Source organism: Bos indicus x Bos taurus, chromosome 6 (assembly GCF_003369695.1).
Source record: "Bos indicus x Bos taurus breed Angus x Brahman F1 hybrid chromosome 6, Bos_hybrid_MaternalHap_v2.0, whole genome shotgun sequence".
Classification (NCBI taxonomy): Eukaryota; Metazoa; Chordata; class Mammalia; order Artiodactyla; family Bovidae; genus Bos; species Bos indicus x Bos taurus.
This window is the reverse complement of record NC_040081.1, coordinates 103,862,875-103,885,215: the sequence shown is the minus strand read 5'-3', so window position 1 is coordinate 103,885,215 and position 22,341 is coordinate 103,862,875. Positions and strand designations below refer to the sequence as shown.

The 22,341-nt window shown below is 53.8% G+C and overlaps 1 long non-coding RNA gene across 1 annotated transcript; it reads left to right on the top strand.

Moving 5' to 3' along the window:
• Window positions 1–19,221: 19,221 nt before the first annotated feature.
• LOC113894508 lies at window positions 19,222–21,436 on the top strand. The gene is made up of 3 exons (XR_003511604.1): window positions 19,222–19,321; window positions 20,811–21,070; window positions 21,147–21,436. It is a non-coding gene; the product is annotated as an uncharacterized LOC113894508 (long non-coding RNA).
• Window positions 21,437–22,341: the final 905 nt, after the last annotated feature.

Here is a 22,341-nt window from a genome sequence, read left to right as displayed (position 1 = left end):
TCAATCACGTTAATGAGAATATCATCAGTTCTTCTTCCTGACTACTTTCCCCACTCCAGGCACAGGGCTGGGAATGCAGGACGGATGTTCTCAAGCCATTGTGGCACACCCATGTGAGATGGGGCTCATCATGTCCCCATTTGACAGGAGGGAAAGGTGAGGCTCAGACAAGTTGTCACTTGCTCATTCTGCGGAGCTGGGTTTCCAGTCTGGGTCTGTCTTACTTTGAAAGGCTGTGCTATCACCCACTGCACCATCTGATGTATTCATTTATTGAGCAGACATTCATTAAGTACTTACGAAGTACCAGATTTGGGTCTCAGGCACTGGGAACCAAGAGTGAACAAACAGGCAAGGTTTTTTCCTACATTGCAATAGTGGGAAATGGGCATATTGAAAGTGTAACAGTCAGGATAGGAAAAGTTATGCTGCAGTAACAAACAACCCTTCAGTTTCCATGATGACTACAAGTTTATTTCTTGCTCAGGCTGAACATCCACGAGGGCCACCTGCTTCTGCTCATCACTGGGGACCAGACTGATTGTTGCCAAGCCTGGGAGGAAGGGTATTCAGTGGGACTGCACAACAGATATGAAGTCTTTTACCAGAAGTGACATAAGTTACTTCTGCCTCCGTATCACTGGCTAAAACAAGTCACATGGCCCTATCCACTGATGAGGGGCCAAGAAAGGCTGTGCTGGGACTCCCCATGTGCCTAAGGGTAGAGCAAACAGGACACTGACTACCATTAAAAATAAACTTCTGGCAAAGGAAGCTCATTGAAAATCAGGATGACTGCAAGGAAGAAACAAAAACAGGTTTGTAGGGTAAAGAGAGGAGAGTGCAAAGGGTAGGAGGTCCTCTAGATGGGACCCTCTGAGTAAGTGACATTTGAACTGTTGGAGGAAATATTAACTTCAGGTTAAGGGAAATGACTGTTTTGATCAACTTTGTTTTGGTGAATAATCTGGATTTATCAGGTTCGAGCAGTTGAGAAAACCCTAAAAGCTCTCAGCTCTATTTCAGGTTGTGTTAGTTCTTTTCTTGAGCAACCCTGGAAAAGCCATTAACGTTTCTGAACCTCAGTTTCCCCATCTGGGAAATGGGTGCATTGGCCCTTCTAAGAGGTTCTCAACTGGCTGCCCCCAGAACGGTTGGAACCTGAAGAGCTGTGTTGTTGCTTTTAGTTAACACCATTAGCCAGCATTTCTGTTTGTTTTTAATTTTGGCTGTGAAGGGTCTTGGTTGGTGTGCAGGCTTTCTCTGGCCGTGGCAAGTGGGGGCTACTTTTCGTTGTGGTGTGCAAGCGTCTCACTGTGGTGGCTTCTCTTGTGGGGTGCAGGCTCGAGGCACATAGGCTTCAGTACTTGCCGCACGCAGGCTTCAGTACTTGTGGCATGTGAGCTGAGTTGCCCCTTGGCATGTAGAGTCTTCCTGGACCAGGGGTCAAACCCATGTCCCCTGTACTGACAGGCACATTCTCAACCACTGGACCACCAGGAGAGTCCAAGCCAGTGTTTTTAAATTGTGAAATTCCTAATAAAAATTCAGATCCACAGCATCTCTTAAAATCACAGTAGGGTAGCCCCATCAGCCAGGGGTCAGCCTGCGTCTGGGCCAAGTGCATTCGCAATTGCTGGACCAGAGAGCCTCTGAGGTTTCTTTGTAGCATCAGCAGTCTTACGAGTCTGTGTATTTTCTCAGTTAAAGCTGGGGAAATTCTGGGTGTGTGTGTGTGTGCAAGAGAGTTGTGTGCCATGTATATGTGATTTGAGTGTATGACTACATGTGAGTGTGTATAAGCTTGTGTGTGTGAGTATGTTATCTGAGTGTGGGCGGGTGTGTAGGAGCACTTAGTATGTATGCAAGTGTGTGAGTTGTATGTGCATGGATGTGAATGTGTCTCCATGTCGAGCGGGTCTGTGTTGTTTTGGGGAGGAGGGCTCAGCATTAGAGGTGGAGGTTGAAGCCCAGGACTGGGGCTAACTGCCTCAGAATTGGAACAAAAACATTCATTTTTAAGACCCAGAACAGAGGCAAGAAACACGAAACCTTTTAATTCTATCTCTTAGTTAAATCTTTTAAGGTAATCTTGATGCAATGGACAGGAACTTGGGTAAACTTCAGGAGATGGTGAGGGACAGAGAAGCCTAGAGTGCTGCAGTCCATGGGGCCACGAAGAGTCGGACACTGTGGAGATGCTGGAGATCCGAATTTTTATTAGGAATTTCACAATTTAAAAACACTAGCTTGGACTTCCCTGGTGGTCCAGTGGTTGAGAATGTGCCTGTCAACACAGGGGAGATGAGTTCGATCCCTGGTCCAGGAAGATTCCATATGCCAAAGAATCTGCCCGCAATGCAGGAGACCCAGGTTCAATCCCTGGGTCGGGAAGATCCCCTGGAGAAGGGAATGGCAACCCACTCCAGGACGCTTGCCTGGAGAATCCCTTGGACTGAGCGACTGAACAATAACAACATCCCCTATCTCGCAAACCCTAATCCTTCCTTACTGGCTAAACCTCGGGACTGGATGAGGACAGAGGCGTTTCTCTCTCTGCAGTACTCGAGTGATAGCAGGTCTATCTCAGGGCAGGGCGAAGGATGAAGGGAGAGACAGATCTCCGCTGATGAAAGAGGTCTGACGATTCCCACCGCCCCTGATTGTGTCTCCTGTAGCCTACCTCCTGGAAGCAGGAATCAGGCAAACAGGTCTTGATAGGTAAGCTGTCCCGGCCTCTGCCCGACCTCAGGACGGGCTTCCCAACCCCATTCTCCCCAGAGCCAGGGCCTGGTCAGCATAAAGTTCCACTGATGCCGCTGCAGGAAAGGGGCCTGGGGTGATGAAGGGAGGCCGGAAGCCCAGTTCAGGGCCGCCCAGTGTTCCCAGACCAGCCTGGGTCACGTGGACATCTGACCCCAGGGCCTTGGGGTGTGTCCTAGCCCCTGCTCCACCCTGGCTCAGATCAGGGAGAGGGGTACCCGGCCCCACCCAAGGAAGGCGCCTCCTTGCAGAGATTCCAGGCCTGTGGTTTCCCCCTCCTATTTGTAATCATTTGAATGAGGTCAGAATTAAAATCAGTTTCCATGGTGAAAAAGGAGGGAGACACTTAGAAACAGACAGGCAAACACAGAGAGAAACAAGAAAAGGGGCAGAGAGGGAGACACGGAGGCGGGTGGCTGGGAGGAAGAAATAGAGATGGGTAGGGGACTGGGAACTGGGCGTGATCGCCAGTAGCTTATTTTAGGGACTGTCCTGACCTGGCAGGCTCAGACAGTAAAGAATCTGCCTGCAATGCAGGAGACCTAGGTTCAGTCCCTGGGTTGGGAAGATTCCCCCGGAGAAGGGAATGGTAACCCCACTCCAGTACTCTTGCCTGGAGAATCCCTCGGACAGAGTAGCCTGGGAGGCTGCAGTCCATGGGGTTGCAAAGAGTTGGACACGACTGAGTGACTAGCACTCTCACTCCCTGACCTGGCGCTTGTCAGGACCAAGAGGACAGGGGTCAGGTGTGGGAGGAATAGAGAAGAGGCAACCAAGGACCTTTCCCCACCTGTGCCAGGGCAGAGGGCAGGGAAGGAGGGGAGAGAGGAGGGTGGGAGGCTGGGAGAAGACATACAGGAGAGAGGGTTGGGATCAGAATGACAAAGCAGGTGGCAAAGCAGGTGAAGAGCACAGCCATCTGAAGGTGGGGGGCATGGACCAGGAGACACGCTCCACACACACACACCAGCCCAGGCAGGAGGGAAGGAAGACCTACTACCCTTGGCCTTGATCACCATTGCCCTCCGCAGACCCCAGGGTCCTGCGACCAAGGCTTTCTGAAAATAGGGCAGGAGAATGTGCAGTGGGGGTGGCGGTGTGATGATGATCAGGGGAACTAGAAAGCATCTCCCCAGAAGCCCCAGGAACTTCTCCAGCTCAGCTCCTGTCCCCATAAAGTCCCCACTTTGGGGCACTTAGCTGTCACCTGGGTGAGCCCGCTGAGTGCGGTTCTGTGGGCTCCTGCGCTGTGAAGGACCCTGGTTCACTAATCCACCGATGTCAACACATGACTCAGAGAGGCTCAGAAATCGACCCAAAGTCACACAGCTGACCAGCTGCAGAGCCAGCAGTCACATCAAGCTCTGGTTTGAGTGACAAAGCCTGCACTCCCTGTGACTTGCCCGACACGACCCTTCCTGAGTCAAAGGTCGGGACAGACACCCCAGGAGCAATGGGGGCCAAAGGCTACGCAGACCCAAACTCCAGTTTGCAGACCCAAGTGCCAATCAGGCTTCTTGGGGGTCCTGTAAAAAGGCAAATTCTGTCTTGGCGGTGCTCTAGACATTGCTGACCATCCCCAGTGAGGCTGCTGCTGCTGCTTGGCGACCACCCTCGGAGTGGTGGGGGCTCAGCCATCTAGAGGATGGGAGTGGCTCAGGACTGAGTTTCCAGGTTATTCAACCAGGAGATAGGAAAGTATGAAAGGACCCCTGAAGCCAGATCCAGGGGAGCAGCGAGGGGGAGAGCGAGAAGAAAGAGGGTGCTGGGGTCAGAGGTGTTAACACCTGTCCCACCGGGAGCCCAAGACAGGAGCAAAGGGAAAGAAGTCCCAGTCAAGCCCACGGGTGGGCATTTGCCTGCAGCAAAGCTGCGCAGGGAACACACACTGTTTGGGTGCGGATACATCTGGTCTGGGATCCTGGGCGCTGAGTGACCCTCAGCACTTCACCTTTCTGACTCTCAGCCTTCTCATCTGCGTAATGGGGAGGAACATACCCTCTTCAGAACATTCCTGGTGGGACTAAAACCAAATCTGTATTCACTTCCCAGGGATGACATAGCAAAGGATCACAGATAGAGGGCTTTAAACCACAGAAAGCTCATCTCTCACAGCTCTGGCGGTGAGAAGTCCAAGGTCAAGGCATCAGCTGAACCTGTGCCTTCCGACGGCTCCAGGAGAGAAGCTGTTCCAGGCTCTTTCACTTCCCATGGCGTTCCTTTCCTTGTGACTGTATCGTCCCCATCTCTGCCTCTGTCTTCACCCAGGCTTCTCCCCAGATCTCTGGCCCACAGTAGGAACTGTCAGTCCTTGCCTCTCTCTCTCTCTCCCAGGTGCAGGTGTCCATTACCTGCACAGCTCTGGGCCCCCACCTTCCTTAAGGGTAGTAAACGGGCAATCCACCTCTCTCTAAGAGAAAGGTCTAGTGATGAGAAACAGGCGGAACACAAAAGGAGCTCAGATCACCCTGCACTGATTCTCAAGCAGCTTGCTGCCCTTCCTTCCCAAGGCTTCCTCCCAGGCTGCTTGGAACCCTGGGCTGTTTCCTTCTCAGATTGGAGCTTCCAGCATTCCCTCAGTAGGGCCTGCCCCAGGGGCTGTTTCCTTCCTTGAAGCTCGAGGAGGCCTTGGGAAGGGAAGGCGCTCTGCAGATCTGTGTGTCTGCCGGCATTTGCTGTTACAGACCCCGGATCATACACTCCTTTCTGGTCAGCATCTTGCCATCAGAACAAAACCCATGGCTTCATCACAGCACGCAAGAAGGGACATGGAGTCCCCACTGCCTCTCTGCGCCAACGCCTTCACCTGCCTTATCCCGGGTATTGCTCTCAGCAGCTACTCTCCTGTGCAAGAGTCTCCTGGAGGGCTTGCTTGGCCCCACTCCAGACTTTCCAAATCAGCGACAAGTCAAAGGTAGGGCCTGAGATCTGCATTTCAGATGAAGTTGATATGGGCTGGTCCAGTTGACAATATTGTTCCAAGGCGAGCATCTAAGGTGGGTGTCATTATCACCAGAATATAAATGAGAAATGACAAGATTCAGAGAGGTAAAGGAATGGATCTCAAAGCCTCACAGCTCAACCAGGTTGTAGTCTCACCTGGATTATGACACTGGTCCCCAGCCGATCTTCCTTGTTTGTCATTGACCCCCAACAGGTTAGCTGCCCCCACCTCAGGGCCTCTCATCCTGCTCCCACTCCCCCCGGGGGTCAAGCCCCTGCCAAACTACACCCCCTCGTCCAGAGCCTCTGCCCCTACAGAGAGGGAGGAGGCAACTGCAGTGCCAGGTGGGAAGAATGCATTCCTATGAACAGAAGGGCCAGCCAGGAGTTCTGGAAACACACAGGAGGGGAGAATCAAGGCTGGCCCCATGGAAGAAGGTCATTTGAGCCGAGTCCCGGATAATGGCTAAGCATCTAGGCTGGAGTCGACTTCAACATCGGTACGGGTCCTCCACCTTCTCAGTAAAGCCCCCTCCCATCCTACCAACCACCTCCTTCAACTCCCCCAAGGACAGAAAGGAGAGGGAAGGGAAGGGAGAAGTGGAAGGAGGAGGTGGGGAGCTGGAGCTGGACGGAGGAGAGAAGAAGGGGAGGAGGGAGGAGAGAAGAAGGAGAAGCGGGGAGGCTGGGTCTCAGCGCAGGGTAGCTGCTGCTGCTACTGGGATCACACCCAGAGCTCTGAGATGTGATGACTGCAGACAGCCTGGAAAACAGTGCAGGTCGGCATGACGGCTGGAGGTTAAACGCAGCCCCGAGGCTCAAGTTGGGAAGCCATTCTTCAATTTCTAATAAAAACCCTGAAGTAGGGATGACACGCGATAAATCAACCATCCACCAGTCCCATCCCCGGATAATCTTTTCAATTATCTTCTTGCTCCGTATGCGTCTCCTAAGACGATCAGAAATGTGCAGGGGGGACGCCCGCCCTGACCAGGAGGCCTGAGCTGTGTTCAGCTGATGGGCCCTGCACACCTGGAAGACCAGGCTGGTGGAGTCAGAAGGCAGCTGAGAGAGAGGCATCCGGAGACAAAAGGACCTCAGAGAGTCAGGGACCAGGGAACCTGGTCCAGAATGTGTGCCCACCACACGGAACCCCAGGAAAGAAGTCTTTGGGCCCCCGCTGTGCTCCAGGTGCTAGAGACAGGGAGCCACGCAAGGTCACTGCCCTCTTGGAGCCAGCCTCCCAGTGGGGTAGACAAGGCGTGACCAGACAGGGCGTGAGGGAGACAGGCAGAGGAAGACCCGCAGAAGCAGTCCAGGAAGGCCTCTCTGAGGATATGAAACCTGAACTTCTCCAGTCGCCTCTACCAACAAAGCTGAGTGACTTGGAGGAAGTTACTCAACCTCTCTGGATGGGTGTGAAGGCTCTGCAAAGGAGAGGAGACACCAGCACGTGGGACTGGCTGTGGAAGAGTGAGTTTGCTTCCCAATTGCCTCTTTGCTCACCTCTGCTGCCCAAATTCTACTCCACCAAGAAGCCCCTCCCTTCTGCTATTGCTCCTCCCAGGAGCCTTCCCTGATTCCCAAGTGGAGCATCTCTGTGGGCCCCTCGGTACCTGGCCTTCCCTTCTTTGAAGTATCTTCCTTTTCTCTTATGCCTCAAGGGCATTTCCATTCATGGTTCTTCAGCCCTACAAGACTGAGAACTCCGTAGGGCCAGGGTACTCATCTGACTTGACCCTGTGGGCCCTGCAGACCTAGAAAAGGATGTGGTTCAGAGTCTTTTGCCTGTTGCCCTGATGGGTAGATGGCTGGGTGGATACATGATGGAAGGATGGATGGATGATGGAAGGATGGATGGGTGGGTGGATGGTGGAGGGATGGATGGATAGATAAATGGATAACAGGATGGGTAGATGGATGGATGGATGAATAGAAAAATGGATGACAGGATGGGTGGGTGGATAAATAGATGAAGGAGGGATGAATGGGTGGATGGCTGATCAGCTGAGTGCTAAATGAGTGAGTGGATGAATAAAAGTCAAGACTTGAGGAAATAAGAGGACTAGAATTAAGGACGCTGGGGCAGCATGGCTTTGCAGAGGAGGAGGAATATTTCTTTCTCAAAGACAGGAGAAATTTTTTTCCAAGGAATACAAAGGGAAGTTGAGAAAACACCTTCCTTTTGCCCTTCATTTTTCAAACATTTGTTTGGCACTATGCCGGCTTCTAAAGAAACAGGGTTCAGGGCCAAACAGTGAAAGCAACAAGTGAACAGGCAGTGACTACGTGCTGCGGTCAGCATTATTTGAGCGGAACATTTAGGAGGCTTCGGGGCAGAGCCACTCACCGCCCGCTGGTTGACACAAAGAAGGTTGCTGACGGGGCTCCCCGTGGCCAGGTGATGGTGCTTTCCAAGCAGCCTCAGCTCTTGGCAGTGAGGTGGTTTGGCACCATTTCTTTGCCACCTCTGGCAAGCCTGCCCACGCCTGAGCCCCGACTCCAGAGCTGATGCCTGGCTTCCTTGGGGACCGCCGTTTGGCAGAGGCTTACGGAGGCAGGGGGTTTCTTCAGCCGTTTGATCTACACGGGGGATGGAAGTATTCTCCCTCATCTTGCATCTGAGAAACAGGTAGCCCAGGAAGGTGTGGTGTCTTCCCCAAGGTCACCCAGCTGGAGAGTCGAGGGGCTGGAATTCACACCCAGGACAGCGTGACCCCACCCCCTTGCCCTTCCCACTGGGCTGTGCCGCTCCTCTGCATGGATGTCCCGTCTCCGTTGCCAAGGGTAACCTCCCTCCCGGCCCAGCAGTCACCCCTCCTGGAGTGTGATTCTTGCACCTGACATCATAATCCTCTGTGACATCTTAATCAGCTCCCAGGCAACGGACAGGGCCCACGGGGAGCAGCCAGAGCAGCAGTATTAAGGCCCAGTGAGTCAGCATGGCTCGGACTGAGCCCACCTGCCCCGCCTCAGCCTTAACCCTTGCCTGCCCACCCCAATCCCTGGGGACAGTGGTTGGTTATCCAGTCAGATCGATACTATTTCAGATCCAGGCTTTCCTACTGAATCTTTCCAAACGTCAACTTCCTCATCTGTAAAATGGGTCTAAGGGCGCCCCTCGGCTATTGCACAAAACGGCACTGGGTTCCCTTCAAGGCACGTTGCCATCATTCTGCTCTTGGGTTACTGCTTTCCGAGCCCAGGTGTCCAGCAGCACCAGAGAGCTCCCTGGGCACAGAGGAGGACACACACACATCCTACCGTGGATTGTACATGTCCCCTCCCAAGAAGCCCTAACAGCCCAGCCCTGTGAAGGGGACCTTACTTGAAAACAGCATCTTTGAGGAAGTGATCAAGATGAAGTTACACTTCGTCCATAGGACTGCTGTCCTTGTAAGAACAGAGGAACTCGGACACAGAGAAGGAAGACAATGTGGAGACAGAGAGGAGACAGAGCAGAGACTGGAGTGATGCAGCTGGAAGTCAAGGACTGCCAGCGGCTACGAGGCCAGAAAGAGACAAAGAAGGATTCGACCCAGAGTCTTAGAGAAAGTGTAGCCCTGCCAAGACCTTGATCTGGCTTCTAGAACCGTGAGAAAACACATTTCTGTCTTAAGCCATGCCTTCTGTGGTATCGATACTTCATTACACTGCCCTTGGAAACAAACAGAAAGGACAACTTCAAGTCAAAGTCTGCCCCATGGCAGGGATGTCGCTTTGCTGAGCGACCTTCAGCAAGTCACCCGACCCATTCTCCCAGAACCGGTGGGACCACAAGGCCACCTTGCAGGTCGGACTTGAAGAGCACGTGGCAACCAGTCTGTGAAGCACCAAGAGAGTAGATGGGATTTCTGGTGCCGTGGCGGGATTCCATAGCACTGATTTTTACCTTTTAGCTTCTCTTTGGGAAGCCCTGTGTCGCCACTCAGGAGCACCCCAGTACCCAGGAGGAGGCTGAGCTTCAAGTCTCCTGCTTGAAGACCCCCATCCCACCCCAGGGGTTTGCACACGCACAGCAAACCCAAGCGGAGCAGGAGGGAGGAGCCACTTTGATGAACCTTCATCTCCTCCTCCTCGGGCTCATCTTCCTTCCTCTGTCCCTTTGATCTGGAGACCCGCTCTCGCAGAGACCCAGCCTCTGGCTTGGGATTGTTCTGCCTAAGATGCACCAGCTGAGCAGAGGGAACCTGCCTCCCTCACCTTTGATGTCAGAGCACATGTGGGGAGGGTGCGATCGCGGGGGCTCTTAATGAGGGGCGTGAGGCAAGGAGGCCAGGCAAAAAATTGGTTTCCTTTCCTTTTAGTTTCACCAGCCTCTACAGTCTTCCCCTCGCCGCACCCCCCGCCAAAGTGACTACTTCCTCCTCTTTTGCAAAGCTGAATGACCTTGGGCAAGCTGCCCTGTCACGTCACCCCTCACCCTTTTGGCCACCCAGGAAATGGAGACCACAGCATGAACCACATGCAGCCAGGAGGATTAAACAAGATCATGTATGAAAAGTCTGTACACCATGGGTGTTTGGCAAGTTTCATGGTGGTAATTACTTCATGAATATCCTACAGGTGCCTGAGGTCAGAAGCAAACAGTCCACTAAACTCCTAGCCTCGGACCACAGCCTCTTGTTTTCTCCTCTGTTTTCCCATCTGTTGAATGTAGGGGTTAATAGTGCCTGGATGTAAAGGTTGTTGGGTGTGATAAGATAATTAAAGCACTTTACACAGAGCCAACATGACTGACTTCTCTGCCTTCCCTTCTCACTGCCCTCCTTTGCATCGTAACGGCAAAATCTTAACATTAGTCCAGAAAATTCTTCCGAATTTGCCTTTCAAAATGGAAAGTCTCCAACACGCCCTCACAGGCAACAAGAGGCTATAAAAGTCACTGCCCCGTCACTAGACTCTCAGGGAAGACTTCTCTCTGCAATAAGAAGGGAGAACCGACATGCCTGCCTATGATCCGGGGAGAGGCGTGCTGGGCTGGCTTTTGTTTTTCTGGAAGGGTTTATAAACACAGGATAATGAGGGCTTGAGAAGACAGCTTTAATGACTATTATTGCTGGGAAAACAGAGTCCATGTAAGGCCACACTGGCCCATGCCCTCCCCTCACCAGAAGCCCAGAGTGTCTGGGAATGCCAGAGGGTAGGCTGGGTGGCTGTAGAGCCCCAGGGTCACCTTTTCTGTCTTCAAATGCTAAACAACCTACCTTTTCCTCGCCCACCTGCCTCTGTCCTTCCTCTTCTTCCCACCTGGACTGGCTGATTCTCCTCTGCTCAGCATGTGCAAACACTGTCCAGGACCTTGACTCAGCTACAAACTGTCCTCAGGGCACCGTGGGGGTGCAAAGATCATGGGCTTGCAGGGATTCTCTCTCTAGATATCGGCCAACCCAGGCCCCTGTACCTCTTGGGACCCTGCCTTTCTCACCTAGTAAAGAGGCACAGCAGTGCGAACCTCCCAGGTTTGGAGGAGTCACCTCCTGGAGTCACTGTGATGGCAGAAATAAACCACCAGATCGATCACTCCATCTCAGCACTTAAGAGGCATTCCTATTCATTTCATCCTCTCCCAGAATGAGAAAGGGAGGGAGGCAGAGGAGCGGTGGGGAGGGCACAAAGCTGGAAGGGAGCTGGGAGCTGAACCCACGGAGCAAACTTCTAGAGATGGCTCAGGGTTCCAAAGGCGGCTTCCACCTGTGCTCGCCCATTCGCCTTTCCCTTCACCACGTGAGCCAGGCCTCCCTTTACCTGGCAATCAGGCTTCGGGCTGGCTCTCGTTACTGGGAGGCCCAGAGGGGTCTGTTTAAACAAGTGTGTCTGAGCAGGAAAATCAGACAGGGACCCTCTGGGGCCGCCGGGGGACCACCGAGGGTACCACGCCTGAACCTGATAAGCCCAGATATATTTTCACTTAATTGGGCTACGACCCAGGACCCACCATTGGATCAGATAGGAGGTCTCTGTGCGGATGGAAAGGGTCCCTTTGAGGTCGGGTTGGACTGGGAAGTCCAAGAGGGTTGGGGGCACCCCTAGCTGGGGAAGGGCCCTTTGAGAATTTGTTCATTTCTGCAGGAAAGGTAGGGGAGTAGGCTGTCCAGAATATTTCTCTTCTACTGGGAAGGCCGGGAAGCTCTTCCAGAAGGGCAGAGCCTCCGGATGAAAGATGCATTGTCACATCCTCCCCGCATCCAGCAGTCTGCACAGTCGGTGTCAGAACACCCAGGGAGAAACAGGCAGCCAGGGAAGGTCCTGTAGGGTGGAGGCAGGCAGCTGGCTAGGGGCACGCCGCTGGATCATGGAGGGCCTTCTGGGCAACCCCATGCGCCTGCTGTCAGATCTCTCTGGGCCTTGGCTTCTTCAGAGGAAGGGTAGCTTACTGTTGTTCAGTTGCTCAATAGTGTCCGACTCTTTGTGACCCCATGCACTGCACCACGCCAGGCCTCCCTGTCCTTCACCATCTCCCTGAGTTTGCTCAGACTCACGTCCATTGAGTTGGTGATGCCATCCAACCTCTCATCCTCTGTCATCCTCTTCTCCTGCCTTCAGTCTTTCCCAGCATCAGGGTTTTTTCCAATGAGTTGGCTCTTTGCATCAGGTGGCCAAAGTATTGCAGCTTCAGCTTCAGCATCAGTCCTTCCAATGAATATACAGGACTGATTTCCTTTAGGATTGACTGGTTTGATCTCCTTGCAGTCCAAAGGACCCTCAAGAGTCTTCTCCAGCACCACAATTTGAAAGCATCAATTCTTCCATGCTCAATCTTCTTTATAGTCCAACTCTCACATCTGTACATGACCACTAGAAAAACCATACCTTTGACTATAAGGACCTTTGTTAGCAAAGTGATGTCTCTTTTTTAATATGCTGTCTAGGTTTGTCATAGCTTTCTTTCCAAGGAGCAAGAGTCTTTTAATTTCATGGCTGAAGTCCCTATCTGCAGTGATTTTGAGAACTCAACTTCAGGTTTAAAGGAGGCTTAAACTTGGCAGGGCCAGCAATTGAGTGTTCTTTATATATATATACACACACATACACACACATACATATATATAATTTGTATTTATTTATTTAGCTGCACCAGACCTTAGTTGCGGCATGAGGGATCCAGTTCCCTGACCAGGGAGTGTTCTTTTAAAAGGCCATCAAGAACTATTTGATAGCGCTGAGATGGACTGTTTTCACACTTGAGCCTAGGGCTCAGGTCTCTGGCCCTAATGGGTCTGGCCTGATACTCTGGGTTAAGGGCCCGGCTCATGCTGAAGATCTAACACTGCCTTCTGGTCATCCATTCACCTCGACTCTGAAGTGTCCCCTCTTTGCCTGGCCCTGTCCTAGTCCTGGGGGCTCACACAAGCTTGTTCTGGGGAGCCACCCCAGAGGCACTCCCAGGGATCAGAGCTGGGCAGCTGGAAGCACCAGTGCTGTGAATGGGCCAGGCTTTGCAGCCTGCTCTGCCCTTTCCCCACCAGGGAGTCCAGAGCAGGGGTCTCCAGAGGGAGGTCCATCCATGCAGTGGCGGGCCTGAGAATCCCCTGGGTGCCATGGGAAATCCTAGAACACCTTGTTTTTGTTCATTGCTATTGTTGTTTAGTCAATCAGTCATGTTCTGCTCTTTGGCGACTCTGTGGACTGTAGCCAGGCTCCTCTGTCCAGGGAGTTCTCCAGGCAAGCATATTGGAGTGGGTTACCATTTCCTTCTCCAGGAGATCTTTCCCACCCAGGGATCGAACCTGTGTCTCCTGCACTGGCAGATGGGTTCCTCACCACTGAGCCACCTAGCAAGACCGTTTTTGCTCATGTAAACTACTTTACTCCATCTTTCCCCTATGTGAAGTGCAAGTAGCTCAGTCGTGTCCGACTCTTTGCGACCTCATGCTCTACACAGTCCATGAAATTCTCCAGGCCAGAATACTGGAGTGGGTAGCCTTTCCCTTCTCCAGGGGATTTTCCCAACCCAGGATAGAACCCAGGTCTCCCACATTTTAGGGAGATTCTTTACCACCTGAGCCACAAGGGAAGCCCAAGAAGACTGGAGTGAGTAGTCTATCCCTTCTCCGGGGGATCTTCCCAACCCACGAATCGAACCTGGGTGGGGGTGGGGGTCTCCTACATTGCAGGCGGATTCTTTACCAACTGAGCTATGAGGGAAGCCCTTCCTGTACGTAAACCAGGGTTAAAAATAGAGTTGCTGCCAAGATTCAAAGAATTAAGTCACCCTCAGAGCTCAGAAGAGTACTTTGCAATAGTCATTGTTGTATTAACTATTATTAATATTAATAGAATTTACGATTCCCCATCTTGGCATTTGTCTCCTCAGTTTTCCAGTTTCCTTGGATTCAGATCCTTCTCACACACTCTCAGGGAGGGCGGCAAAGAGGAGCTCAGGTCTCCATAGCACTGATGCAGCAATTGAGGTCCGGCAGAGGGTCGTCATTCATTCTGTAACATGCTCCAAAGCCCCAAGGCAAGCCCGGAGTCCAGAGGGGCGTGGCGTGGCGAGGGGCGTGGCGAGGCGAGGGGGCGTGGCGTAATGAAGGGCGTGGCCCCAGAAGAAGCCGTGACCCTGCCCCTTCCAAGAGCTTCAGGAACCTGCGGGTCTGAGATTCCAACCCGAAACCTGCTGGCAGTGGGGGGAAAGCAGAACGGAATCAAAGCCTCGGGCATTTACAACCTCCACGGCCCGTCTACCCCTTGCAGAGGCTGAGCGAGGCACAGCAGACTTCCCTTCGTCCCTACATGCGTGGTGCAGCGAAAGTGCGCCGTGACACCGTTCCCAGCTCCGGTGTCCCCAGGCTCAGCTGCGCGGCCCAGAATGTGCTACTTCAGTTCTCTTTTTTTTTCTCATCTGGGAAGGAGGACGACCACCTCGGGAGCTGTGATGATGCATCGAAAGCACCTAGCACAGAGGCGGTGCTCAGTCAAAGCGGGTCCCTCCAGCCTGCCTGGCTTCAAGAACCTAACCCCGCCTGGCCCAGGGTGCCAGAGCCCCTGCTCCGGCCCTCACCGGAGAGGCAGGACAGACGCTCCCTGAACCTACCAGGGCGAGAGTGCGCCAGTGCGTGCTTGCTAAGTCGCTTCAGTCGTGTCCGACTCTGTGCGACCCTATGGACCGCAGCCTGCTAGGCTCCTCTGTCTATGCCTGGAGAGGCAAGAGTATTGGAATGGGTTGCCATGCCCTCCTCCAGGGGATCTTCCGAACCAGGGGTCTCTTACATCTACCTGCGTTGGCAAAAGGGCTCTTTACCACTACAGCTACCTGGGAAGCCCCGTTTGCAAATGAGTCCTCGCAAATGGACAAGGTCTTCTGGATGGTCACAGAGATTCAAGCCACTGGGCACAGTTGGAACGTCCAGGGTTTCCTGACCTTCCTGAGGGTGGGGACGGATGAACACTGGGTAAGGGGCTGGGCTTCCCGGATGGCTCAGAGATAAAAGAACCCACCTGTGAATGTAGGCCACACCAGTTCCATCCCTGGGTGGGGAAGAACCCCTGGAGGAGAAAATGGCAACCCACTCCAGTATTCTTTGCCTGGGAAATCCCATGGACAGAGGAATCTTGAGGGGGGGGGGGGGGCGGCGGTGGCTACAGTCCGTGGGGTTAAAAAAGAGTCGTGACTGAACAAAAACAAAGGAGTTGGACAGCTTACATTTTAGTGCCAGTTCTGTCCGTTTCTAGCTCAGAGACCAGGGGGAAATGACTCCTCTTTGGGTCTGTTTCCCTGTCTATGGAGTGTGTGTTCCGTAGCGCACTGATTAAGTGCAGGCTGGAGGCTTTCCCGCCTGTGTCTCCCAGAGCCCTCCGCCCTCCCCAGGAAGGCAGCGCCCAACTCATTTTAAATCACGGAGCAGCCCTGCTTCGTGCTCATCGGCAAGGAAAGCGAGGTCCAAGGATAGCAAAGGCGTAAAAGCCGTGGAGGGCAGAGGCGGGTCATTGCCTTTTCCAGAAGGCGGAGGGTAGTTAGGGCCGGAGCGCAAAGACCTGGGACGGCCTGGCCGGACCCTTCCGGGCCCTTAGGTCGGGTCCTGAGTAGCCAGCCAGGAGGGAAATGGCTGGGGTCGGGCCTAAGCGCCCCAGGCTGGGTCAAGGACTTGGAGCAGGGCTTCTCCTTACAGAACCTCCCCTCCCCAGTTCTCGGCGGTTCTGGTGGGTTCCCCGGCCACTCCCGCGCCCTCCCCAGCGTGCTCTGTGTTTCCATTTGCTCCGTGTTTCCACTGTCAATCCTGGGACGCTGGGGGTGAAGGACTCTGAGCGATACCTTGGAGGTCTGCTGACCCCACTGGGTGCCCACGCTGGGCACCTTCTCGGCTCTGCCACCTCCCTTTTCCATCCTTTCGAGAACCCTAGAAGGAAGAGACCTTGTAAGGTCCAGACAGGGAAACCGAGGCTCAGAAGAGAAACGATCAGCCTCGGGCAGGGGGTGGGAGGGCAGTACCAGGGCCCGGAAGAGCGCTTCCTGCCGCTCCCGAAGGTGCCAACTGCCGCTCCAGAAATGGGAAACGGGCCGGGGCGGGAGGCGAGAGAATAAGATAAAAACCTCGGAGAAGGGATAGACGGGGGAGTGGGGCCGAAAGAGACTTGGTGATAGAAACCGAAGGACCCAGAGACGGCAGAGGGGTGAAGAGATCGAGGTTTCCACATCTCTCCGAAGAGACCAAGAGAGACACGCTTGAGGCAGAGACCCGCCTCCGAGACAGATGAGAAACACGGAGGGTGAGAAGGAGGACGCAGAGAAGGAAAAGTCAGGGACCCAAGAAAAAGAGGAGGGGAGGTGGGAATCGCGGTGAGAAGGGGGCCCAGGGGCCTCCAGGACTACCTAGCCCCACCCAAAACCCTCATCCCCGCTGTTCCTCTCAAGTCCCGGGGACCCCTCCTGGCCCGCGCGCGCTCGGCCCAGCCACGGTGGGGTGTCCGCCGCACTTCGGAGGACATTCCCTGAGCCGTCCCCGCCCCGCCCCACCTTCGACTGCTCTCTTTTCCCGTGTCAGCGCTGGCCTTCCTAGGCATCCCAAACTCGCCTTCCATTCCACTTCATATTTAGGTCCTTCAAGAGTCCCCGGATGGCAGAGGTTCTTCGGCTTCTCGGCATCGTTGTATCCAGGGCTGTTATCCTCCGCCATCCCCGTGGCTGTCTTTTTTTCATGTGTCTATTGATGACTGTTCCTGCCCATCTCCGCCCTGGTCTGGTTTCCCCGTTCAGTCTCTTTTCCCCGTGGTCGAGCTGGGGGTGAAATATGAGGTTCCCCACCTGGAAGGTACCTTGGGCTACCTTCCATTCGAGGGGTAGGGCCGCCCATGCCATCCCACGTCCTCCTGCAGGAGAGGAAATGGCAAGCCCTGAGGAAGGCTCCAGACCCCCCAGCCCATCCCGGATGCCTCAGATGTGCTCAAAGCGCTGGGAACCTGCCACAGTGCGGTGGAGTCCCGCGGTGTGGCGTCTTCCGGAGGGCCAACAGCGTTATCTGAACTGAGGAACAGAGTACCTATTTTAAATCCGACAAATCGAGGCTCAGGAAAAAAAAAAAAAAAGTCCTCGGCCTTTGGTTGGTGTATCAGCTCGCAGCCCAGATGTCTTTTTTCTGAAAGACCTGAGATTCTCTACATTTAATAAATTCATGGGAAAACTGGACAGTTTTCAAAATTCTAGAAGGCGGTGGGCCGCAGGAGAGAAGTGTAGTAAGTGATGGACCAAAACCCATTTCTCGGATTGAGGGAGGCAGTGTCATTAAGTCCTAACAGCACCCTCTGGGTTTTAGAGCATCTCCTCTTTTGAAAGCTCCCTGAGAGAGACTGCCACAGAGTGAAGAGTGGATTCGGGGCTCAGACCCACCCGTGTCCAGATCCTGGCGCCACTACTACCTAGCTGTGTGACCCTGGGCAAGATACTTAGCCTCTCTGATTCTATTCTCTCATCTGGAAATAGTGGGAAAGCCTATAATAATACCTATCTCCCAAAGTAAAGAGGATTAAATCAGATAAAGTTTGTGAAACCTCTGACAAGAGTCCTGACACCCAGCTCAAAAAAAGTCAATTCTTTTCCTTCCACTTCTTCCAACCCCCTGCCCCTCCAGGCCCCTGCTGGAACTGAGATGGGGCCCTCGGTGGAAAGCCTGGAGGTGGGGGTTAGAGGGGGCGGGAAGGGCGAACCTTCTTTAGCCCAGGGTGGAAGAGCCAGGATGGAAGATGTTTGGTCGGCCCCTGGAGCCTCGGGGTCTGCCTGACATCTCTGGGCTTAAATAACCGTGCGCCTTTGTTATTCATCGGCAGCAAAGTGGTTCGTTACGCCTGATTGGTCTAATTGCTTTGAAATGGGATATATTATCTATAATTATAGAGCTCTAGGAGGAGCCGGCCGGCCTCCGCTTTCATCTTCCCCAAGTGCACCCTCATGTTGCGATCACATTAATTTGGGCCATTTGAAAGGGGGGCCCACTCTCTCCCCCGCAGATCTACACCCCTCACCCTCTTCCGAATTTAAAGACACAAGGAAGCCCAGGCCCGATCTGGAGGAAAGAAGCAAGGGGGAGGGGATGGAAGGGCGGGAAGGGGAAGAAGCAGGGAGTCGGACTTGTCGATTTCTCTCTGGCGCCGGGTAAAATGCACTGCACTTGGGCAGTTCCACTGCACAAGTGGGGCCCGCTTAAGCGGAGGAATAGCAAGAAGAAGAAAATATTTTTTACAACCAGTTTTTTTTTTTTTTACTTCGAATTAAAAAGGGCACCAAAACTCTTAAAAGGCGTAAGTTCTGTCCAGGTCCCAGGCAAGCAGAAAGCTTTTTTTGCTCCGCATCTGTGCTGCGGATATTCAGGCAATAGCTGAAGATTCCCTGGAGTTCTGAGCTCTCCAGTGTCTTTCTCTGGAAAGCTGTAACTCTTCCCAAAGGATTCCATCAGTGACTCCCAGTTTCCCAAACCTCTGACTCCCAGCCGCTCACTTCTAGGAGACAGAGGCCAATAGGCGGGAGAACTGGGGTCGGGAGGCCCCCCTCCGCAGGTTGGGGGATCCCCTGGTCGGGCTTTCTGTCTACTTGTCAACCCGCCTCCATCCCCATGACAAAATACCCCCACCCCCGTCCCCCTCCATCGCCCTCCTGAAGATTGGTGAATTCCCACCAAAATAAATCGTTCCGGGTAATCGGTTTTCATAGCACATTCATTCTATTAAAGAGGACTGTTTGGGGCTCGCTAATTGCCGGGGGATCCCACTGAGCTGCACATTTTTAAAAAATGCACGCGGGACTCCTGGGTCGAGGCCACAAAATGCATTGGGAAACGGGGGAGGGGGCATAAACAAAAACCCGACGGAGGTGACAACGAATGCCAGAAGTGAGGGATCTTGCTGCGGGCTCTTCGAACCCGCCGCGCCAACACCCAGATAAAGACGGCGGTCTCTAAGACGGGATGCCTCGCCAAAGGAATCTTTGCCCACAAGGAGGCGGGGGCGGGGGGGGGGGTGTGTGTGTGCTAAAAACACCACTTTTCCTCGGCCGCCACACAGTCCTATAAAATAGGCGTGGGGGGGGGGGTATTGAGGGAGAGAAAGGGGAAGAGCACCACCACCACCAGTTGCCCAGAGAGTGGCTGCAGGACAAGCCGTCTTTAGGATCCGAAACGTGGAGGTGCTCCCATCTGGGGCGCGGGGAGTGCTTTAAGATATCCGGGAACAAGGGGAGAAGGAGCGAGGCTGGAGGGGAGGGGAGCGGAGTGCGACAGCATGGAAGCCGAACGCCAGTCCCCGAGCTTTATCTGCGGCGAGCCAGCCCTGCCCTTGCCAGGCATGAATTACAGCCCGGCTTTCTGGGCTGCCGCGGCCACGCCGAGAAATGCAGGCAGTAGAAGCGCCTGGGGGCTAGTGCTGGCGGCGAGATAACAGGCGCAGCCCCCCGGCCCTGTCAGCTCTTGGAAACCGCCAACCGGGAAATCCGAAAAGGCCCAGACAAAAAATCAACGCAGAGAAGGCGCTCTCTCACTGCCCCCAACGTGTGCCCTTCCTTCCTCGGGAACCACACGCCCCGGGAGACAGATATTTTGTTCCTTTTCTCAAAGTCCCTTCTCTGAGACTGTGGGCATCGTTTCCGCTACCCCGCAGCCCAGGGGCGGATCGGTGGAAGATCCCGGCGCGATTTCGAGCACGGATTCCACATGGAATCCACGGCTCTGCACCCCTTTTCCTCCGCAGACATCCTTCCCGCCGTTTCCGTGCCAGAGGAGACACGAACCCAGTCCGAACCTAAAAAAAAGAGGCCCTGGAGTTCGGGCCGGGCTCGCGAAACCCAGGGGCCGGCGGCAGGGCCCTGGGCTGCGGGTGCAGGCAGTTTGCTCCCAGGAGGCGGGGGCGCGCGACTTCAAGGGCCCCTGCGCCGGCTGCTGCCTTTGATCGGGCCGCCGCTGGCGCCTAAAAACAACATCCTCGTCTGCCTATTAGGCGCGCTGAGGGATCGTGACAGATTGTTTATCCCCGCAATTAGCGATGCGGCCCTTCTCCCGCCGCCCGGCCGTCCGGTCCGCGGCCTGGCCTGGACTGGCTGCGCCGGCCAGACACAGTTTTGAGCCCCCTCTGCGCCTCGCGCCTGCACTTTCGGGGTTCGAGCCCCAGGTCCGCCCTAAAGCCCTAAAGCAGGGGGTGGTGGTGGTGGTGGTGGTGGTGGTCTTATCTGGCGGACTCCAAGGGGGTCCTCCTTTGAAGTTGTTTTTACTGGTGTGCATTTTCTAGTGAGAAAGTTCTGAGATATAGTAGATTCTCAAAGTGATCTGGAAGCCAAACTTGTTGAGATGGGAGCCAAGGGCGGAACAAAAGCAAGTCCCAACAGAAAGTCGCACTGATCAATTTGAAAAGGTTGACCTAAACAACTTAGGGGCCTCGGTTGTCTCTCCCTCTTGAACCCTAATGCAGAATAACATTCCCACGTGCCTGTTGTCCTAGGGAGAGTTTAATTGGAAATGCGAGTGATAGAAGTTGGTCATCCCGACTGGGAGCCTCGCTGAGTGCCAGTTCCTATAGTTCTAAAGTGGGAGTATATGTCCTTTTATCCTTGAACCCTCAAGCAAACCTCCGGGGCCTAGGTTTCCTGGCCTGGAAGAAGGACTCTATTCTCCTGTCTCCCCCAGGGGTCCCCTGTCTTTAGAGAGGCCGCAACGGTGCGCCGCGCCTCCAGCTGGGCCAGACGCGAGCTGGAGGCCCTAAACCCTGCCCAGGGCTTGGGAGTGCAGGAGGTCTGCAGAGGCGGCGTGAATTTCACAGACGCGAGGATATTCCCTAACCCGCCCCAGGCCTTAAACGTCGTGGAGCCTGCGGACTTCTGCGAGGCTGCCAATCTTCCCGGCGTTTGCATCCCGACCCCTTCCGCCAGACCCCGGACGCCGTCCAGGTAATAAAGTTCCCGCTCTAGTAATTCATTTTCCTTAATCTGGACGCCCCTAATCTACAGCTTTTATTGCGCCCAGTTAAAAGGCGAGGGAATTCGCTGTCCCTCCGCGGTCGGATAATTACCCCTAAATGGCCACAGCAGCCCCTTGTGTTTCCTGGAGATTAGAACCCCGCAGCCATCAATGGCCGGTGCCGGTGAGCCGCCAATCACCGCCGCCAGCTCCCGGGGAGCCGCGGGCCTGGGCCCCGGGATAAGAGGCCATAAAGAGGAGGCGCAGAAAACAGCGGAGCCACGATCCGAGTTTGTGTAGATCTTACGTCTCCGCACACCGCCCCGCCCCCCCAACTCATGTTCCCCTCTTTTTTTAAACAGCAAAAATAAAAATCACGTTTCCTCCGAAATTGGCAGCATAAAAGTTCTCATACCCAGCGTGGAGGATCCGTCCCTGGGAGTGTCCTCATTTCTTCGCCCTCTCTCCCAAATGTACCACCACACCTCCCTAACCCCCCAAGATCAGATCCAGAGATGGAGAATTATCATTGTTTCTGCGGACACGCGATCGAGGTCACATTAAGGCCAGGTTAGTGTTTTGGGGTCGTTTCTGTTGGTTTTATATTCAGTAACTTCTTTATCAAAATGACCGGCCTTCCCCCAGCCGGTAGCCAGTATAGGTGTTGTAATCCCACCCCACCCCCACCCCTAAAGTTCACAGCGAGAAACTCGATTATGCATTCCAGATAACATAATGCAATCTTATTCTTAACATCCGTAGCACCACGCCAAAGTGGCTTCTTAGGCAAACTTCAGTCCAGCACTTCGAAGACAAAGGCCCACTTACACGCAGAGGTAAAGTTTTGAAGATTGAAACAGAAGAAAATGAAAGAGTTTACAGAATACATTAATGTTATGTCTTTCTACTATAATAAATAAGCCTGCAGGTTTTTTTTTTTTTTTTTTAACTATAAAAAGAATATACAAGAAATGACTTCAACTCCAATTACCGTGGTAAGGAGGGGAACCATCCTCTACTATCCACTAGGGAGAAACACACACCAGCAGCTGACACAACAGAAAGGTAAGGGGGAGGCAGGAGAGAAACAGGAAAGGAATAGAGAAAAAAAGGGAGAAGTTGGAAAGAAGGGAGATAAGGCAAAGGGAGGAAGGGGGTAGAGCAGAAGAGTAGCATAAAGCACAAGGGGAAGTCCCCCAGGAACACAAAAAAATAAGAGACCCAGGGGGACCCACACAGGGACAGGCGGCACGGGCTGTAG